The sequence below is a fragment of the Sturnus vulgaris genome, chromosome 2, assembly GCF_052056855.1.
Source record: "Sturnus vulgaris isolate bStuVul1 chromosome 2, bStuVul1.hap1, whole genome shotgun sequence".
Taxonomy (NCBI): Eukaryota; Metazoa; Chordata; class Aves; order Passeriformes; family Sturnidae; genus Sturnus; species Sturnus vulgaris.
The window spans coordinates 94,149,810-94,171,366 of NC_142244.1; the positions used below are offsets into that span (position 1 = coordinate 94,149,810).

Here is a 21,557-nt window from a genome sequence, read left to right on the forward strand (position 1 = left end):
TATGCTATAAGAATTCTTGGGTGTATTCACCTTGGTGTTCTGCTGCAGGCCACAAAACTCAATGCATAAACCCAGCACAGCATCTTTTTTCAGCTGCACCTCCTATTTGTACTTCTCTTCTTGGCTCTTGCTGCAATTCACATTGTTGTGTGCATGTATCACATATCAGATGGGAAAATCAGGCCCTTCATGTCTGATGCTTCTTTGCAGCAAGGCTGAGCTCTCCAGTGTCGTCTGATAAGATTGTGCTATAGAGCAGTCCATGAAACAGTGTAAAGTGATTTCAGATACCTTCCAGCATTTTACCAGCACATAAATAGTTAGCTGCCATTGGAAATCTTAAGCTACAGACAATGGGAGATGGTAACCTCTTGTGCACAGGATTTAAAACTATAGGATCATTGACCTTGAATCGTGCATGTAGCCTGGGAAATCTAGAGTTAAGCAGCTTGCAAAGCCATAAAAGCCAGCCACCAGTCTGAAGAATAGAAGCCTTCTTCTGGTTTTCCTGCTGATATTCACTGTTGTTTCAATCAAAGTACAGGTAGTACTTGAAGAATGACAGATCTTGTGAGCTTTATATACTAGTAAAATGAGATTATGCTTCATGACCCTGCTGCATTTGACTTTTACACTGGAGAATATGATTCAGGAATTCATTTGAAAATCCACAAAAATATAAATTAAAAGATTTTTATTGTAATTGCTGGTTTCTCATTAATTGCACATCATAACTGACTCACAGGAAAGTAAGAATCATAATGAAGAAAATCAGAAATGAAAAGGGACTCACAATCTTAATGTGTATCAGTACTGAAAAAATTACGAAAAATATAATGAAAAGCATAGAAAACTATATTTTTCTTACTAGCTTTATTCTTATAATATCACATTTTAAAAATACAATTTTAGAAAAAAAATGAACTATAGCTTTTTGCAGTGATAGGCGACAGGTCAGAAAAGCATTTCAGAATAATTTTACACCTTTTAACCTTAAAAAATACTTTGCTGACAATTGAGAAAGGGCCTTAAAAGAAGCGCTGATAGGCATTCTCACAGCAGGGTTGCCATGTCCCATCACATAGCAGAGGGTTTCTGCATAATGTATCCTGTAATAAGAAGTGTACTGCAAATCACCCGGCTTGAGTAGCAGTTTTAAGAAAGTAATCCTTGGCATGAACTGCTATTAGTGATGACACTGAAAGTTTGTTACGTAAAACTCTTCAGAAGACACAAAGAAGGTATACTGTTTAAAATTTAGATTCGAGCCTTGAAAGAACTACTTTGTCATAGAAATTTGTCTGCATTTAAATATATATTTAGTGTGCTCTGTTTTGTTTTTTTTTTTTTGTTCATTTTTGCTTATGCTTGGACAGACTCGTTAAACAGAAACCGCAGAATTTTCTTAAATGAATGTCACTTTTCTCTCATTCCATGACACAAATGGTAATTGTTCCAAAAGCATCTTAATAATTACTGGTGTTAATTATGAATGTTAATACAGTAAATGATCACTCAGAGACCCCATATTGCAAACCCTTTATAAATGAACTAAAAACTTTAAAAAAAATTAAAATTCCAGTGTAACAAAGACTAAATCAGTCCATCAAAGCACAGCAAGCTATATTCATGTTTTAATGGCTAGACTAATCAAAATGGGATATGAATCTACAAGAAACCTTCTTGTTGAAATTAATTTTGTATTTGTCTGGAAATGTAAATAAAAGAAAACGTGAAGGGGCCATTTCCAGGCAAGTTCTTTTCAGTGTTAATGATGCAAATCAGTGAAGTTTCTCAGTCCCTGGGGAATCTTTTTGTCTTTCTCATTTCCATAAGAATGATTTTTAGATGATTAAAATAAAAATCTAATGGAAAAAAATTCTTTATACTTTTCTCACAATACAGTTTCATAGGTATCTGGGAAAAAAAAAAAAAGAAAAAAAAGGAAAAAAAAAAACCCACCAACAAAATGAACTGGAATTGACTTTCCAACTATAATAAACCTTCCTAGGAGTATTGGTCACAAAATGTTTTTGTATTTCTAATGGAGACATTTTTGGTTGTCTTTAGAAGTATTCGATAGAAGTTGCAGTCATCTGAAAGCTTGATGTTTCAATGTAACTCCAGAATTTTCTCAGCAGCTAGTAAGGGGTAATGAAACATCTCATTGTGTTGTTTTCTATGTGAGCAGTATGAGAAACAGGCAGAGACATAATAATTAAAATTCTGGCTTTCTGTATTTTTGGCAAATATTTTTGTCAGAGCTAGATTCTTCCTGAAATCAAGGACTGGATTGATAGTGACATACTGGAGAAGCATTGATCATTTTAATCTGCTTTTAATCCCGTCCTTCCTCCAGGAAGAAACTACCTGAGTGACTCAGTAAAAAGCTGCTATTCAACCATGACTTTGCTATAAGGCAAGGTACACCCCACAGTGGTTCAGGATTGGCTTTACCTCCCTCTTTTTCCAGGAACAGGAAACAGCAAAAATGGAGATTAAAATAGTCCTTGTTAGCCCCATGTCCAGCACAGCTAACACATCTCTCTCTTCCATGGCAATTGTATTTTTATATGTTATACATTAAATAATGCCCTGCTATCCCCACCCACTCTGCACAGAGAGAGCAGCAGTGTCCCAGGCTCTGCTGGCACACACAGGAACAAGTGTGTGCACATAAATGTGTGTGTGCACACTGCCCTGTGACAGTGATAGCCTGCAGGGGACACGGGAGAACGAGCAGTGGCCCTGCCAGCAGGCAGCACAGCTCTCCCCCATGCCGGCAGGAGAGGGCGGGTGGCAGGAATAACTCTGGAGGGAGCTCAGAGCAGGAGCAGAGCAGATGACATGAGAGGGAGTATATTATTATTTGCAGGCAGTGCTCAGCCAAAGTGTGTGTCCTCAATACTCACTGTAAACAACTATAAAGTTGTTATGAATTGTCCAAGCCCAAGCAAAGAAGCAAGGCAGTGTCTCTGGTGTGCACAGACAAGGTGTCCAGTGAGAGAAGAGCAGAGATGCAGGAAGCTGCTTTGGCACAGGCAGGGATCTCCACTGTGGATTCTGGGCTGCACGAGGAGGCTGCAGGGAACAAGGAACCAAATCTCTGTGCTATTCCCAACCAAGGCACTCTTGTGGAATAGGGAGAGTGAATAGAGAGCTGCAGCCCTCCAGGAAATTCACATAGAAATGGAGTTGGAGATTACTGTCGCTTAAGACTGGATTGCTTCCCACTGGGTTTCTTCTTCAGCTGCTAATGAGACAGCGAGGAGAATCAAGTTGTTCTCAGGACTGCTTGGGTCTTGGGTTGTGGAGAAATGAGCAGAACTCTTGGGCTGGATATGGGATCAGATGGTACAGGGAACAGCTGTTCGGTGAAAATACACTGGTGTCTGATGCCTCTATGACTCTGGGAGGTGATTTCCTTCTTAATCAGTCTCCATAGCTCCTGGCTGAAGACTTCCTCTCCTGCTCCAGGCTTCCCCAGCCCTGAAGGGGGTCTCTCCCAGCTCTAAACAGGGAGACTTATGAGATGTTCCTGGCTGTGGTGAAGTCAGAGGATGCTCAAGATCCATTATTCAACAGACAGTAGTCAAGAGCCACAAAACCTGAAATGGGGTCTAAAATCTCAAAATGAACAAAACCAGAATTAATTCTTTATAATGCTTTTTAAACAACAGTACTTGAAACTACTTGAAAGTTTCAACATTGACTTATTAATTGTTTGCTATCTGATGTTAATATTAGAAAGGTAACTGTTTTCAAGCTATTCTCCAGACCCTGAGGACATATATTTTCTCATTTCCTTAACATGGACAGAATACAAAATCCCAAACTTTAAGAAGAAATACACTATACTTCATGAAATCATGACTTATGACCACACCACCCTCCATAAGTTTAATGCTGTTCTTCCTCCATATGTTTGGGTGAGGCAAGAAACAAATTCCAGGAAAGATCTTTGAAGTCTTTAAGGGAAGAAACTCCTTTCCATCTTGCCCTCCTCCTCACAGTGGGGTCCTGAGCCTTATGCCTTGTCTCCACATCCACACAGATCCCTAAACAGCCCGCACTGCTTGCCATAACCAGCAAGGTGAGAGGGAGGGTCAGAGTGAAGTGCTCCTCAAGGCACCTTCCCCTGACTATCCTGGAGGCAGTCTGCATGTGCACAATCCTTTGCTAACCCCCCTCGTCACTGAAGGCTAAAACATTTCTTCTAAAAAAAATAAACACACACAATTTTACATGTAGAACACAGGCAGTGCTTTATATAATCCTTTACAGGCACCCACTGTCCAGTGCGTTTGCCCAAGGTTTATGAGGCTCTAGTCCCACCCCTTTGTGGAAAGATGTATTCTCCTATTCGCAGAGTGTGCTTGCTGCCTGGCTAGGAGCTTGCTTGCTGGAGCATTGCCACAGAACATCCAGTCATTTGCTTTCAGTGGCATGCCAAAGAGAAGGAATATGACCCTGTAGCCTAAGGACTGAGTGCAGATACTTGGGATTTTCTTATGTTGCAAAGAAAGACCTGAGAGGTAAAATCAGCCTTGTCCCCACCCTTCCTTCTGAGCACATGCAACTATATAGAGATTGAGCACTTCTTCAGTGAGATACGAGTTTGATTTCTCTCAGAGAGAGAAAAGATTGCACCTAAATCTGCAATTTCCTAAAGAAATAGAAGAGCATTGTGGATACAGGACAGACACTGATGCTATATATTTCAAGGGTCCTGGTCTGGCACATCAGGTAGACAACTTGCTCAGCTTTTGCTGGTTGCAATCTAAACTCTTCTTCCCTGGGCTTGGAGGATGTTATCTGGAAGGGGATGTAGCTGGTAGCCTGTGAGCTGTCCCATTTGGTCCAGGCGTCCCCGTGCCTGTTGCCAAGTGACACTTTGCAATGTGCATCCTGCAGCCCTCCCTTGCCAGTTAGGTACAACTCCAATGTGCTCTCCTCTTTGTCCTCAAAATGTGGCGTTATGGATTGCAGCCTTGTAGATGCCAGGCAGGGATGAGCCCATTCTGGGAAATAGGTCCAGCAGACCTGCAGAAAGTGTAACTGGATACTACACAGCTGACATGAACTGATGTGGAAATGCTGTCAGCTCATCCAGTCAGAAACCTGTTTGAGACTGTGCCATCTGCACACTCCACTGACTGCTCCCAGCCGGTGCCCACTGCTGCCCGGGGCTGGAGACAGGACTGCTGCTCCTGAAGCCTCAGTGCTGCTCCTTTCCCTTGGCAATGACTTCCTGCACAGTCCTGTGGGGTGGGCTGGGGCTGGCTGGGGCTAAACAGGGTGATGTCAAGCTGGGGTGAGCTTGCCAGCCAGGTGCAGGCTGTGTGAATACACGTTGCTCAAGAGATGAAGGGGATCATGGTGGCTGCCCTGTCCATTCATCCATTTATTTGTGCTAGTTTTACAGGAAATATCCCTGCAACTTTAACAAGTTATTTGTCTAGTGAACCACAGAAAAGGCTTCTCTATAAGAAAAGAGATCTGGCTGTAATGCTTACTTTTCTTCCTTCACCTTCTTCTCCAAGACTGGATCAAGAATTTCCTCATGTGAATCCCAAGAGTATTTAAAGTAAGTTAAAGGAGAGGTTGTTTCCCAGATCACTCCACTTGGAACAGAAAAACAAGTGGTCTGGCATCTTTTAGAGCAAAATGGAAGAATCCTGCAAACACTAATGTATTCCTGGGGCTAGACAGCCTCCAAGCAGGAATTACAATGATGAATTTAGACATCTTAAAATGCCTTTATACTGTTTCAGAAGCCTAAATCCACCTGACTCTGTTGGGGTATGTCTATGACCCGCTTGAGGAGAACTTCAAGGCATAGAGATACTGAATTCTTACCAGACTTTATAATATCATAAGAATGAAATTGAAATTGCTCACTCAGTGAAACGGTTTTTGGTGATCCTTTTATGGTGTTGGGAAGATCCTCTGTAAATTTTCTGGAACCATCCTTTCTGGACGAGTCCTGCACACGTTATATCCCTCAGAGAAGTGATGTGAGATGGGATAGCCCTGGTGCAGATGCAATAGGAGAGCTTTAAAAGTGTTAGAAAAGTACATTCAGAAGTGTGAACTTTCTTCACTAAGAGGGTAAATGAGTCAGGATAACGAATACTGTTATAATTAATTAATTAGTGCATTCTTTGGGAAGGACTATGAAAAGTCCAGATACTTACCCTAGAAGATAGGCTGAAGCCAACACTAAATTTACATTTCAGTGAGGACAAAATATGTCCCAGAGGACGTGAACAGGACGACCAGTCTGTTTCACATTTGCAGAGAAGTGTAGCTCTGTTGCTGTCCACTGCTCTCAGTGGAAGAGGAATTCTCCTCAAAAGAGGAATTCTCAAGAGGGAGCTCCTCTTGTGTTTGTCTCAATATTGCCCTACCACAGTTTTCATGGAGGAGACTGGAAATGCATCATGCTTTTGCAAAGGTTCTAATGAGCAGTTTTGACATACTTCCCAAGGCAGAATGTAGCCACTGAATAAGCTGTGTTTATGGTAGGGATGATTTTGTTCTAGGAATTCAAGTTTAAAGCTTCAAAGAAATCTTCCTGCATTACTGGTGCATTTCACTTTGGGTTTTTTGTTGTTGTTGTTTGGTTTTTTGTGTTTTTTTTTTGTTTTGTTTTGTTTTTGTTTGAGGTTTTTTTGGTTGTTGTTGTTGTTTGGTTGGTTGTTTTTTTTTTATCACGGAGAGTGGCATCTCAAACCGCACAGCCCGACTCCTAGAAAATTCACCCACCTCCCAGTCTTAAAACCCACGCTTGCCTTAGGTCCACATCTTATGAAAAAGTTGTCCTGGGAAAGATGTGTCCCTCCCCTCCTCCTCCTCCTCCGTGCAGCAGGACCCATTGTCTGCCGGCGGCAAGGCATAAAGGAGTTAACGAAGGAGCCGGCGAGGAGGTATGACGGGGTGATGTCAGAATATTTCCAGGGAAAGAATGCGTCGGGGGGCGCTGGCCGGGCCGGGGCTGGGGCTGGCCCCACCCCGACATTCTTCTTGTCCGGTTCCCACAGGCGGAGAGTGGCACGGGGGGTCAGAGTGGACGAGCACAAAGAGAGACCCCCTGCTGCCGGGGCCATCGTGCTGGGCTGTCACTGCTACTAATTCATGACTTCACCTTTAATCTCACTGATCCATTATAGGTTAAAAAGAGACCCATTTTACAGCTGACAAGATTGAAGGGAGCGCAACCCAGGAACTGGGGGGGCGGGGGGGTGGTCGTGGGGTCGGAAAAAAAAAAAAAAGAGGGGGAGAGATAAATAACCCCCGCTAAAGTTTGTACAATTGGGACCATCTGCTAAAAATAGATTTTTGTGGGGTTTGTTTGTCCTTTCCCTTCACTACGACAATATCTATTTTAAGAGGAAAGCTGGTAACTGCAGCTGAATCAGAATTTTAGTGCACAGGGTCAGAGCAGAAAGCAATGGGGAGGAGATGAAAGAGCAGGGGAAAAAGGAATAAGATTTTAGGGCCAGGGCTGCCTAGTGGAAAGGATGAGAAGCATTCAGATAGCTTGGTGCTTCTTTAGAGCATGTTTGGTGAGGTCATCATGAGGAAATGACTAAGAAATTTATGAAATGCTGATGTCAAAGGTAAGCTGAACAAATCAACATTGATTCAGCAGAGTAATAACTATATGTGTGTGGCACTTACAGCATGTTATAATGACACAAATGATGAATTTTCAGAAATCATTAGACCAACAGTGCTGTGAGATGTAGATGAAGTCTCCAGAAGTAATTCCACTACTTTCGTTAGTAGCATAATCACGTTCAATCTGTCCTTTAATGAAGACTTTTATGCTGTTACTTCAAGCAACTAATACATATTTCCAGTGAACTTCAGAAAGTAGGCAAATTGGAAAGAGAAAAGTGGAGTCTCTGAAAAAAAATAAAAAGCAGTGGAGGAATGATAATTTGCCATACACCTGTGAAAATAATTATTTTATAGCATATAGCAAGGAATTCAATATTCTTGCATTTCCTGGTTTTGTTCTGCATCAGTGAGGATGCTGTAGGTACCCGTGTGTAATGCTAGTTCAGGGGGTTAGGGTATTGCCCCCTTTTGCTTCATCTAACTGATACACTTTGACAAACATCTTTTAATTCCCAAAGTAGTTTTACCAAGTCCATCAAACTAGTCAATCACTTCTACTGTCCTGATAGTGTCAGAAAGCACTGAAGCTCAAGAAGGATATTGTTTGCTGGATTCTGCCCTTGAACTGCTGGAGCTGCATCTTGTAGGATTTTGCAGTGTAAGTATGTAGTTTTATACTGCCAGAAGTGCAGAGCTTTTGCATATGCTACAACACCCTGTTCCTTCCTTTTTCCCCTCCCAGCATAGGAACTCTGGGAGTTATTGGCATCATGATTGCCCCACTGCCTTGAGGTGAGAGTGGGGAAGTGTACCATGAGGATGCCAAGAAATTTGCTAAGATTTTTGGGTTTCTGAGATTCAAGTCTGTGGAGGAGATCAGATACTGGTGTCTGTTGTGGGAAGGTATAAGAGAAAATGGAGACCTTTGCATGAGCTATTGTCAGTTAAAGTCAGCGATGAAAGTCCTATTGAAAAGAGCCTCTGGATCAAATCAAAACCTGCTTTCCTAAGAGTGACATTGCCTGCAAATGGAGGCAGATTGAGGTCCGTAACTGGCCAGTGCTTTGGACAAATTCTGCTCACTTTAGTCACACGAAATGACGTATTGATGCAAGTTTCCAGGATCCAAACAGGCAGCCCTTTCATAGGCAAAAGCCCTAATGAAGTCACTGGCACGCAGCCTTGCTGGCCTAAGGCCTGCAGGCTATTTCCCTAGTCAATACACTGGACCTAATCTTATACCCCTTGAGCATCAGACTCCATGTGTATTTTCTGCAAGTATTTGTTCTCTTTCTGCAAAAGTGCAAGATTTGTGTGCTGCAGAGTGCGGTGTCAGTGAGCAGCTGCTTCTCCTTCAGCATGAGTTGTTCAGCACACAGACTTCATTGGCTGCTGGTCGGACAAAACCACGCTGCAAAGCTGACCTAGGCTGCCAAAGACAAACCTCCTGGTTTAGTTTGTGTCTGGAAACAAAACAAAACAAAACAAAATTATTAAAGCAAAAAGAATTTAAAAGCCTTCAGCAAATATTAAGAAAATATGTATTTTTACCTGGTAATCTGACTTCTTCTAATTTAGTGGAACACGTCAACTCCTCTGGTTAAGTTGAATGCAATCAGTGGAGCTGATTAACAACGAGTTAAGAGTTACCTTGCAAAATGGATTTCATTAGCTCTTTGTAAGCTTAGTCTGGTTTCTGATCAGTCAGCTGGAATTATTTTTCCCATTCCTAAGAGTGTAAGAAATACAGATTGGAATGGCAGCTTCATATGTTCATACATTACCTTGGTTACAGTGTCATAAAGCACTAAGTTAAAATGATTAAAATCATAAGGATGTTTCTGTAAGGATGCTTTGTTTTAGGCTAGGAACTTGTATTTGTTCTTTCTTTCTGGAATTTTTGATTAAAGTATTTCCCATTAGCAAATGTTACAATGCAATGCCCAACAAAGGTAAAAAACATCTTTTAGAACTGAAAAATTACTATCTCCTCCACCCTTCTCAGAAAATTATAGAATGAATGAAATCCTTCTCAGATATTTTTTACTTATAAGTTTTCTACATCTTCTGCAATGCATCTGTAAGCAGGTGCCAAGAAAGCAGCTTCTGTGTGTATTGGATGGACTAGGGCTGAACTGCTGAACTGGATGGCAACAACTTGGCCTGGAAGTAAAAGAGTGGGGAATTAAGGTGATCCAGATTACCAATTAATTGTGTGTCCTCCCTGTTACCACATCCCAGTCACTTGCTAAGATAAGTGATTGCAGTTCATGCAAAACAACCCCGAAAGGCCCTGCCTCTTGCTAGATCAGATCTAAGTCCACAGGCAGGTTTTCAGTTCAAATATATCTGAAAATGTGGGCCTTAAATATTTATCTTTCTCTGGGACTGACTTCCTTTGACAACCTGCAACATGTTGTCATCATGCTTGGTGTGCTATAAATACATCCGTGATCTTTGATGCCAATCAACTAATACCAGGTCCTTATCACAACAAGCTCACACACCTCACAGTGTGCTCAAGGAGTTATCTTTCTATCTCCTTTTTAAAGATGAAACTAATCCATTGTAAGCCCCATAACAAGGAGCCACTCACAGGGTGAAAGTATAAGTGTGGTTTTTAAATGGTATTGTATTTGTCTCATGATGCTTGCCATTAAAGACACAGGTATGAAAAGATGCTCTCTGTTTTTATGCAGCACTGCTGTGGAGATAGAGTACGATTTTCCTTGTGGTTGCCAAAGGAGTTGTGCATGGTTTAATTAGAATGTATTATTATCCTAAGGCTTTTTCTTTTTTAAAGTAAAGTCAAGCACCCTACCGAAGACACGGGACATTCATACACCCAAATCTGTGTCAGCATCCTGCAGTAAGAGCTTTTGCAGAAACATCTGATTGCAGAGTCAGAATTTAACAAAGCAAGAAGAAACAGGCTGAAGGGCAACTACCTAAATACATGCAGTAACACAGAGAGTGGGAAGCAGAACTGAGAACAATAAATGAAGAAACAATTAAAAGGTCAAGCACTTATTCAGGATTTGTAAGTACAAATACTGCAGTTCAAAGAGTGCAGGTGAAAAATGAAATTCTGTTTCTTCACAAACATTTTTTTGTCTCCATATTTGTTTTTTCCAGCTCTTGAATACCATTGAGGCAAATCTTGCTTATATAAAGTGAAAAAATGATAAACTATATAGTGAAAATATATATATAGTTTTATATATATAAAACTATAAACTTATATAGTGAAAAAAACAAAATATGAAATGTAAATATGACATGAGGCCATCAAGACAGGATGAAACCCCAGTTTTGTGACTGCCTTCAGGAGAATGCACTGAATTAAAAGAGATACATTTTGTGCAAATGATGTTGGAACATGTGATGCAGAAACATGATCTTCCATCTTTCCTTTCCACATACTGCTGTCAGTCAGAAATGGGGGGATGGCAGAACCCTCACTTGCTGTGCAAGTGGTCTGGGGCAATACACACGTGGTGATCATGATTGTCTAAGCTCCAGAGTTTTCAGAGCATCTGTAGCAGTGTTCCCTGACCATGAGGGGCTCACAGATGGCTTGTGTGTCCACACACATACTAAGGCTGGGTGGGGGCAGAGGGCAGGTGTGCCCACATGTAGGTGAAGAGTTGTTGAGGAAAATGGAAGAAGGAAATTGTCATCTCAAGAGTTGTGAAGTCCAATAGCACTTGATGAGCTACTTTCACAGCCATCAGACCGAGCTCTCTTGGAAAGGATAAAAGAAAGCCAACATGGCACGTTGAAACTCCCATATGTGGTACCTTCAGGGATTCCCTTCAGCAGTGGTGTACCCCATCACTACTCCTTACTCAGGAAAATTTATGTCCTTTTCTCAAATATTCTTCAGTGCTGTTTACATTACTGATCTTCTCCATGCCCTTCCTGAAGTGCCTATGTTCCTTTGCTCTCTAGTGTTTTTCCTTTGGTACACATTTCCTTGGCATGTGCTCTGCATTTCCTGCTCTGGACCTCCTGCCTCATCACCCTCTCCCACTGGCAGTTCTGGCCCTGCTATTTTTTTTTTGCATAGTGCAAAAAGCAAAGCAGAACTGCAGTGTCAGACAATCCTTGCTGCATGGCAGATCCCAACTCTTGATGAAAAAGGAAGGGATGGATCTGACAACTCCAGGAACCTGCAAGCCACTCACACTTGGAATCATCTTAGCTCTTGCTGGGACTGGTTGCAGTAGGTGACTGGGCTATAGAAACTGGTTTACCCAGAACTGACAAGACAGCAAATGGGATACCACAGCTTTGAGAAATAAGTATGATTACACAGTAGCCTAATTTCTATCTAAGTATAATTCTGAATTGCTCCTGCATTTCTCTGACAACATGCAGGGGTAAAAATATATTTTAATTTGTTTTAAAACAAAACAAAACAAAACAAAACAAAACAAAACAAAACAAAACAACAAGTGAAAGCAAACAAACTTTCAAATTAATCCCCATACTAACTGCATTGCAACTAATACAGTTATATCAGGGCTTCCTTTGGGACAATATTTTCTTTTGCCTGAAGGCCAAATAGGTACTTAAGCATCACCTAATAACCAAAGACCAAATACAAGCATCAGGCTGACATGCCATCCATTCCCACCCCCTCCAGATTGTTTCTGTCTGTCCCATGCTCTTCAAATGGCAATGCAAAGCCCATATGCTCTGGTGTCAGGGAAAAATTCCCAACACGGCATCTGGCTGCATGGCAGATCCCAAGGCAGTTGGTGTGTCAGCTTTGGAGCTGCCTCTGCTTTTGTCATGTACCAGGGATTGGTGATGGGACTGCCTTGTCATCCCACTAACTACTTTGGATTCCAAGGAATCACTAGGTTTGTGTTTGTCAATAAGCTTCAGCTTAAACCTCTCATGAGATCTCTATGCAGGCCTCCTTTTATAGCAAAACAATAAGTATTTCTTAATGGCAATGTGAGTGTGTTCAGCAGAAATATGTTTAAAGTGGACCATGGCCTGGTACATACAGGTCACTGTGTACTAGGATTTCTTTCTCAGAAAACTCTTGAATGCTCTTTCAAAAGGTCTTTTTTTTTCCTTTTTTTTTTCCTTTGCTCATGAGTGTAGAAGCCACTTCTTGATGAATAGGATCCATAATGCCCAGAGATATTTGAGATCAGGCATATGGTCCATTGAATATGCATGGAAGCAGGGTGGGAGGGAATTGGTGTGCATCACTGGGGAAAGTGTGTCTGAAAGTTAAGCAGTGCAGAGTTTGGGGACAGCCTTTCTGCCCATTTGGGGAACCATCACTTTCCTCTGATTTACTAGTTACTAGTTACTAGCGACCAATTTGTGGTCAAAAGAATAGCTGGGGGGTGTTGAGAACTCAAAGATTTGGTCATGACTTGTGTTAGACAGAAAAACAACATTTCACTTGTGGTTTCCTGCAAAAAGCTTACTTTTGCAACCAAAATATTAAACAAATAAAATCTCAAGTTATTCAGAAGTACATAAAGATAAGAAACTTATTTAACTGACAAATGACCAATTCTTTGCTAGGAGACAGTCTCAAATGGCTCTTCTTCATATTTAAATGAAAAGAGTGCTTGGAGATTACACATTCTGGTAAGTTTTCCTTACCAGTGGAGAGAGAGAAAAGGAGACAGGACTGAATAGGAGCGATTGGGCATGAAGTAGTAACTATGAGGTCCTGGAGGCAGGAGAACAAGAGAGGGAAGGAAAAAAAAAAAGACAAGAGAACCCAGAAGAAAGGCAAGGGGGAGGGGGGTGGAGGAAAAGATATTTAAGTTATTTAAGAGATGCCAGGGAAAACTGGGATATTTGTGTGTTTGAGAAGAAAGACAATTTTGAAATACAGAAATTGAGCCAGGAACTATGAAAATTTACTGAAAAAACCCTAGGTAAAATGTTGCATATCTAAGATTTAAATGAGTTTTGGAAGGGGTGAGGGGCTGGATTTTTTAGTGTCATTGCCACAGCATATTTTCTTCACATGTCAAAATGTGAATTAATCTCTAAATCACCAATATGTTATGATTAGTTTACTTCATGGGCCAAAATAATGTATCACACTGCATTTATTTCTTATGGCTGCTGAAAGTCCTAGAGAAATGAAGAATTAAAAGACTTTTAAAAATAGCGTTCTCCCTCATATACAGGATGTGACAATGACGTGCACCATCATCAATATTCCTACCATAGGAAACTCATTTTCCAGTCTTGCTAGTAAAAGTGGATATAGGACAGAAGAAAGATGCTTCATGACTGCATGTAATAGCCCTGAAAAAATTGCACAAAATTGACCTCTTGCACATCTGAATTGAGTCCTGCAGATGTACCATTTTGTGGAGGGCAGTGTCTGTGTGTGTCTGTGTGTGCCTGTGAAAAATGCCTGTGGGGGGACATGTTTTAAAGCAACCTCTTTGTCAAAACTAACACCATTCTGAAACAAAACTCTAGACCTTTCTGCTGTCTATCTGGTGCAGAACTGACCCTTCAGCATTCATCCAGCTCTTAAATCTGATTTAAAATCACAAAGGTGAGGGAAGGACAAATACTAGGTACATACACTGTTGTTTTTGTCAGGTCAAGTAAGCATTTCAATGGTGTCTTTACAAGAACCATTCTTCCTAGCTATGGGTCCTGTATGAGCACTGAGGATGACAGCTTAAAGTAAGACCAGTCAATCTATTACAGCCTGTCCTATTCAACTGTGTCTTTGGAAATGCTCATGCATGTATGATATACTTACATAATATAGGATAATTGGGTTTTATATGGGTTTGCTTTATATATATATTACTGAGTAAAACCATTTATCTCTTTAAACAGTTTCTACAGTAACATGAACACGCTCAGGTAGATATTTGTAAAGTACTTAAGCGAGAGTGTTTTTAAAATAAGCAAAAAAAAGAATAAAATGGTGAGTGTTTTAAGGCATCTTAGCAGCAGGCTGGAGAACAAGCTGCCTGGCTGAGCTGCTCATGAGCAGTAATTTCCTCCCAGGAAATTCCGTAGTACAACAAAGCCAAATGCATTCAACCCTTGGCCCATCTGAATGTGCTGGAAGGGAATCCAGCCTTTAGCTGGATTTCTTCTTTACAGATCTCTTAAATGACTTCAAATGCTGTGCCTGTGATGGTGGGGAGCCTGGGGGCAGGACTCTACTGTAAAAGCCATGAGTCACACATAATGTGCCACTTTCTGCAACAGTACATCAATCCCTCTAGAGTCTTTTCAAAGTTAATGAACATCTCTGGGTGCAGTGGTCTCATGCCTTAAGTTTGAAGGTTAGCGTCTGTTTACCACTCGTTAGAAAAGTTTATTTCAAGGGAAAATTCTGTAGATGCAGGGTACATGTCCTCAGAAAATTCAAAACAAAGAAGCATCTTGGATATGTTTATGTTCAAATCCACTTGCTACAGTTCTGTGCCCAAGACAATTTTGTCCAAGTAAAATATAATTGCCAGAATCTAGTTATATTCGGGATGTTTCCAGGTTCTTAATCACTGTGGATCCTATTTCACAAAGATCTGAAACGTGCTGGAGTCCAAGAGGCTTCCATGTAATTTAAGCTGCTGTAACGTAGGCTTGGCTGCAAGCAGTTGCTGAATAAGCACAGGAGTGCACACACACGCTTAGACTCAAGCAGGTGCTTGAGTGCTGCACCAAGTCTTGGCCTTCTTCTAAAACCTGACTTTCCATCCCTAAGGGAGATGCTGCTAAAGGTCTGGTTTCCTCCAGGCACACTAGTCCAGGAATGAAGTGCCAGGCAGCCCTCCATTTTCAGGGGGCTTGTGCTGAAGAAGGCAGCTCTGTACAAATATTTCTCTGGAGTCACAGGAATTACAGAATGCATGATCACTAAACTCATGCAAAACGCAGCACTTTTTTCTTAAGAGATAGGAGAAAATGTCTACTCTTGCACTCTTTGCAGTTAAAAAGATAGCACTTTCTGCACAGTAACTAGAGCCTAAATTAATTGCCTTAATTAACCTAAAGAACACTAAGAATAGTAGATATATCTATATAAAACCTGTCCCAGATTCAATGGCGTCCTTTTACTGTACACATCCAACTGATTCCTGTATGCTTGCTTTTCTCTTCATTGATCATTTTTTGTCTGTCAGAGCTTTTACCTCTATTTTCCCTGTTTTACAAATAGTCACTGTGAGAATGATGTACACATTACAGCAACTTGTTTTGCTGCTGTAAGTCCTGACACATAGCACCAGGAAGATATGTGTGACTCAGGGAGTTATGCAGGCCTGTACATAGACATTGAAGATCCACTGAGGTAAGGATGGCAAAACCAAGAGGTGTTATGACCTTTGAAACAAAATTAAATGCTTGCCCAAGTCTAACTGAAACACATTTCTTGATTTATGTTCAAAAAAATTTACATGTTCAGTGTGTTAGATGTCAAATACATATTAAAACCAGAAGAACTACAAAGCCAGTTACTAGACTAAAACTGACTTCTGCTGGCAAAGTGATATAATTTTTGGGTTTAGTTATGTTGAAAAGTGTACCTCTGATTTTTCCGTTCTTGAGTCTTTGCATTCTTCCTAAAGATTTCATCAAAGCTAAACAACTTCAGAAGCTGCACTGCTTAATAAACAATGTTTTCTTTTATATTTGGATATCACAGATGTACAAGGGACAAGCTATTATTATCCTACTCAGGATCCCGTGGAATAGTCATGTGTTGGACACTGGGCAAGTAAACTGTGCTGTTTGGAAGCCTGGTCACTGTAGTTGGTGGTCAGCAGCTGCTCTATGGCAATGGCTGCAGCCAAAGGCAGAGGAAGGAGCTGCAAGACTGTTTCTGAGTTTGTCCCTTCTGTACTTTGTCCTCCCCAGGATCTCACAGCTCTCCTTGTACCTGCTGTGAAGAGGAAAGGGGCTCAGTGGAGCTGGTGTTCCTGTCATCCAGTGGCCCTAACCACCCTTGCTGAAACCTGCTGCCCCCTTTCCCAGTAAAGCAGGGCAACTTTTTTTCCTTTGCAAATGAGGCATTCATAAGAACAGTAACTCGGGCAGGAACTTTCCAGCAAAGAATAATAGGGATTTCCTATGTGCACTTCCTATGTGAACACAGGTATATAACAGCACAGCCTGGGCTTCTGTTGTGTCAGGTAATTTATATCAGTGTTTGTAGAACTGGGGCCAAAATCTCTCAGCACTGGTGCTGTATTTCCACTCATTTTGTACTAGGGTCTTCCTGTGAATCCCCTGTGGGACCAGTTTAGTGGTACTTAAAGGGATGGTATTTCTGTAATTATCTAATTATTACTCCGAGGTTCTTTCTTGTGCCTGTTAAACCTCCATTCCAGTGAAAGTGTAACCCCACACTACTGAATTTGGATAAAATGTGATTGAGAGTCAGCATTAATTCCCCAGTAGTCTTTGGAATAGGTACTGTTGGTTTACTTTTATTATTTCTGGTTTGAAAACACAGAATTCAGATTGGATCACTCTGAATAGGGTGAAAAGTTTCAAAGGTAGTGGAGTGTGCAAATGGGGCTGTAATTCTCCATTAGATTTTTTATGTTGGCTTAAAAATTCATGGGACATTTATTTGTTTAATGAATGCTCTAACAGTTATCTGAATTCTTGTTAGTTGCTATCAATCTCATTTCTAAATTCTGAAATATTTTTTTTTGCAGTAAGGAATCAACAGTGAATTGGATCATATTTATACTCCACAACCTTTCAGTTTCTTACCCCTTAATTAATATTGTTTTATGCTCTTTCTTAATTCCTTTACAAGCTCCTTCCCCCTGTGTGGGACACAGGAGTCTAACACCAAAAAAAAAAAAAAATTCAGAGTGTCTTGGGTTACTTCCTTCTGGTTCCTACTTTTTTATTCACTTTTCACAATCAGCCTTAAATATTACACCTCTATTTGAATTTTCAGCTGCTGAATCATGACCAGCTGAAGAACCAGTAGCCCTGCACTACTGGATATAACTCAAGGGGTTGTGCTGTTTTTACTGCTTGGCACATACTCAGGAATGGCAACTTAGCTTAGCAGTTAGAGCATATGGCAGGGGGAGATAGGCCAGCATCTTGGATGAAGATGCATATATTTTGTACTCTCATGGTATGATGCATTCTTGTGCTTTGCAGATGGCACCTCAGAATTGTGGCTCTGGAAACTAATTTTGCCCAGCCACGCAGGTCTGCTGACACAAGCACAAGGATCATCTGTTTCTGCAGACACTACTGCACACTGCAGATATCCTGGGCAGGAATTTTTCTGAGAACAACACCTGCATCTCAGTTGCTGTGGTAAGCATAAAAAAAAAAGCTCAGGAACCTATGACTAGCCTTTGGATCTAAAGAGAACAATTCAGCCAGACACGATCACTACTCTCATGTAACACTTGGTCACTGTTTCTGCTGAAAGTTTATTACATCGTGGCAGTCAGGGTGAGAGTAACAGGAATACATTGATCTTATGGGAGCTGGAAAGAGGGATTTATTCTAATTGACAGAGATCTAACGTTGTCTTTGATTTGCCAGCAGCTCCCCTGCATACAGACCAGCCATCAGTCCTCAGAGAAATTGCTTTTGTACCACATAGGGATTGCAGCACTAATAGTGCCTCTCTCAAAACTTGTTTGCATTTTATGTCTGCCTCTCTGCCTCCACAAAACCAGCATCTTGTTACAGGTGCAAGTGGATCAAGGGCTCGCTAGACAGGTTTCAGGCAACAGATTCTGTGCAGCTAACAGAACTGCAGATTAAGGTATGAGCACTTTCTGTTCTCCAGCATAATTTGCATTACTTAAAATCACTCTGGGAACATTTTTTAAATGCACTAGGCTGGAGTGCCGTTTTTCTCAGAAATATATTGCTTCGTCTCCAATCTTATTATTTGTGATTCTTGATCTGATCAGGGAGATCATACAGGGACATCATTTAAGAGTATATCAGGCAGATGTAATTTCAAATATCATTTTCCTGCATGTGCAGTGAGCTTCACACGAGCTACTGTCAGGCATCCTTAGCTTGTTTTTATCCCCCTCAAATTTCTGTGCTTCCTGTAGGACAGACAGCCTTGGTACTAGTCTGTGCTTTTTGCTAGATATTCACCTGAAACATTAAACAGTTTGGCAGCAAATAAAGCCATGGGTAATGGACACAAACAGTTAAATTCTATTGTCTGCCTGCAACAGGAAGGCTAAAAGAGAAGGACAAATTGGAATTAAAAACAGATATGTCAAGCAATGAATGGGATACTGTCTGCAGTAATGTGAAAATTACTGCCAGCTTACAGTGTACCAAGGGGCTTCTTTTTTTTTTCTTCCAGATGATTCCAAAGAATTATTATTTACAGGACCCCTGAGCAATTGTTTCCACATTAAGCTAAGACAAGGGAACTGTTGCTGGCACTACCAATAATATATGTCTGCCTGCTACCAGCAGGCTGGAAAGCTCAAACACCTGCAGGGGAAGGGATGGATTCTAGGAGGAACCTCCTCTCATCACACAACTTCTGTGGCCACAAAAGATACACACATTTTTGACAGCATGAGAGTAGATAAGAGCATTTGCTGCCTGCAAATGAAATGCTAAAACAGCAGAGAGGTGCCATAATACCATCCTGCATTCAGATGTTGTGTAAATTAGCAAGAGATTTCAGAAGGTACCTTATTACCCTCAGCAGAAGGAACCAATGTGCTACAATCATAGCCTAGATTTAAGGCAGATTTGAAGACTTAGAATAGAAAAATATCTGACCTCTAAATTTATGGTGCTCTGTCTCCCTTATTTTTTCCCATTTTTAGACTTCAGCTGACTACCTGGGGTGCCTGATTTAGTCTTTCTGACTACTATTGCATCCAAAATCTTCAGTGATTCAGACTGCTACTGACAAACCCTGGTCCTTTGTACAGTCACTGGAGAGAAGCAATTTCCATGCCTAAGTGCAGATCTGACTAGGACCCATCATTGTATTGTCTGTTTTATCTCCACAAGCAGGAAGAACAAATAATTCTGAAGCACTGAGAAAAATCTTTTCTACCTTCCTGGGTCTCATCTGTCATGGTTTCTCTGGGAAGAACACAAGAAGAGGACGATATATTTAATTTTTTCTATGGGTTTTGTTTGCTTCAAAGATTGAACTGAGTTTTCTTTTTCTTTCTTCTTGTATCTGAGGGGCCCGAGAACATGAGTAGCTCTTCTCTTGAGCCCATTTCAAAAGTATGTTAAGTGCAGGAGCATTGTTGCATCATTTGTTCATAGTGTTCTTCACAAGGGTATAGAAATTAAAATTCAGTTCTAAAAGAGTGCACAGCACTGGTATGATAAAAATCTTTTTAATTGGGTTATTTAAGAGAAGATGTTTACTTACTCCTTATCTCAGTGACCAATCTATTTACATCCAGGCACTTTTCCACAATGCATTTTTGGGGGAAAAAAAGAAAAGGCACATGAGAAGATTTTGAAATCTTCAGAAATAGAAAAAGTCTTGAAAGTCTTGGGGCACTTCTTTCTGTGATTAAACATCTGAAAAAGAACAGAAAAAAAAACCTGAAAAAGGCTTTGAACTTTGCCATAGTGATCTCTATTTTCACTGTTACTAAGCAAAACTTTGGACATGGACATTCTGAGGGGGTTGTTTAATGATAAATTAAAAGCTCCTTATCAACATTAAAGAAAAAAAATAGCACAAATGGAAAGTGAAACCTGACTTGGTATTTCCTTTATCAGTTGGTCAATCCAAAGTGGAAACCTCAGAGATGAAAATAAAAGAAACAGTGGAAGACATGGAGAAATCAAAACAACAAAAAAAAGATATGTGAACAGATGACTAATGAGAAAGAGGCTGTTTCTGTACTGAGAAATCAGAGGCTGTTTTATAACATTTGCTATGTCTTTGTCACAGCACATAAGAACTGCCATATACATGTTATGTACCTTATTTTAATAGTTCCTTGAAATCATTCATGCTGTTTCGTGTTGTAAAACATTAAAAAGGCAACAAGAAGGGAATGAGATGTCAGTATAGCACTGAAACTAATTTTTCAGCATATTATAGGAGGAGAAGCCTGAAGCTAAAAATCTCTGAGACACTGCAAATTTGTTTTGAAACAAATACCAACAATGAAATACTTATTAGACCATCTGAGCCCTGGAAAGTCAGTCGATCAGTTCCAGCATTGACACGATGAGGTTGTTTTACCAAGCTGATAGACTGTAATGATTATCAAATGTGTTCAAGGAAATAAAATCCTGTAGCCAAGTCAATCCCATCCAGAACCTGATTAGCTTTTAGAGCTCAAGCTTGGTTACCTTGATTTCATTAGTAAAAAACACCACAAGACTAGCAGACACTTAGAACCATCAAACGATTTTTTTCCTTGTGGTCTCACAGAGTGGATGTCACGTGAGAAGGCAACATAAGACTGACACAGACATTGATTCTTCTTCTGAGATTTGCACAGGACTTTTTAACTGTCTTTTGGCTGTGAAGTTGTCAGATGCACTTTTTTCCTTGAGCTTCTATCTGTAAGAACATGTGAAAAATGGTGGTACTCTGAGGAAAATGGTTTAAGCATTCTAGACAAACACAAGAGAAGAGCTTGTGTGCATGGAACTGTTGGCAGTGCATCGCATTTAGACACAAGCTGCTTACATAAGTTCCTGTTAGACACTGTGTGATGGCCTTCTGAAAACAGAAAAATATGCTATAGTCTAGTGTGAAGAGCCTGTGATGCATCCATTTTTCTTATTTCCCTGGGCAGAAATTATGTTTTGTCTGAGAATGTTACCTGGTAAATAGATAATGCCTTCTTACTGTTGCTAGTGGTCTTATTGAATGTACAGCTGGAAGACTACGTGGATATATAGATGAGGAGATATTAAAAATTACATGTAACAAGATTTTAAAAAGGCGTCTGGACATG

The 21,557-nt window shown here is 40.6% G+C and overlaps 2 long non-coding RNA genes across 4 annotated transcripts in view; one reads left to right on the top strand and one right to left on the bottom strand.

Moving 5' to 3' along the window:
* Positions 1–854: 854 nt before the first annotated feature.
* Positions 855–20,154, bottom strand: LOC148224906 (uncharacterized). 3 transcript variants are annotated; one of them, XR_015801730.1, is made up of 3 exons: positions 20,003–20,154; positions 9,178–9,355; positions 855–9,089 (listed from the first exon to the last, which is right to left on the bottom strand). It is a non-coding gene; the product is annotated as an uncharacterized LOC148224906 (long non-coding RNA). The 3 variants fall into 3 exon arrangements; XR_015801731.1 differs by having other exon boundaries at positions 855–6,033; positions 7,684–9,355; XR_015801729.1 differs by having other exon boundaries at positions 855–9,355.
* LOC148224907 (uncharacterized) overlaps positions 6,709–21,557 on the top strand; it is a 34,541-nt gene continuing 19,692 nt past the window's right edge. Inside the window, exon 1 of the long non-coding RNA XR_015801732.1 lies at positions 6,709–6,929. This is a non-coding gene — a long non-coding RNA (uncharacterized LOC148224907). The remainder of the gene's footprint in view (positions 6,930–21,557) is intronic.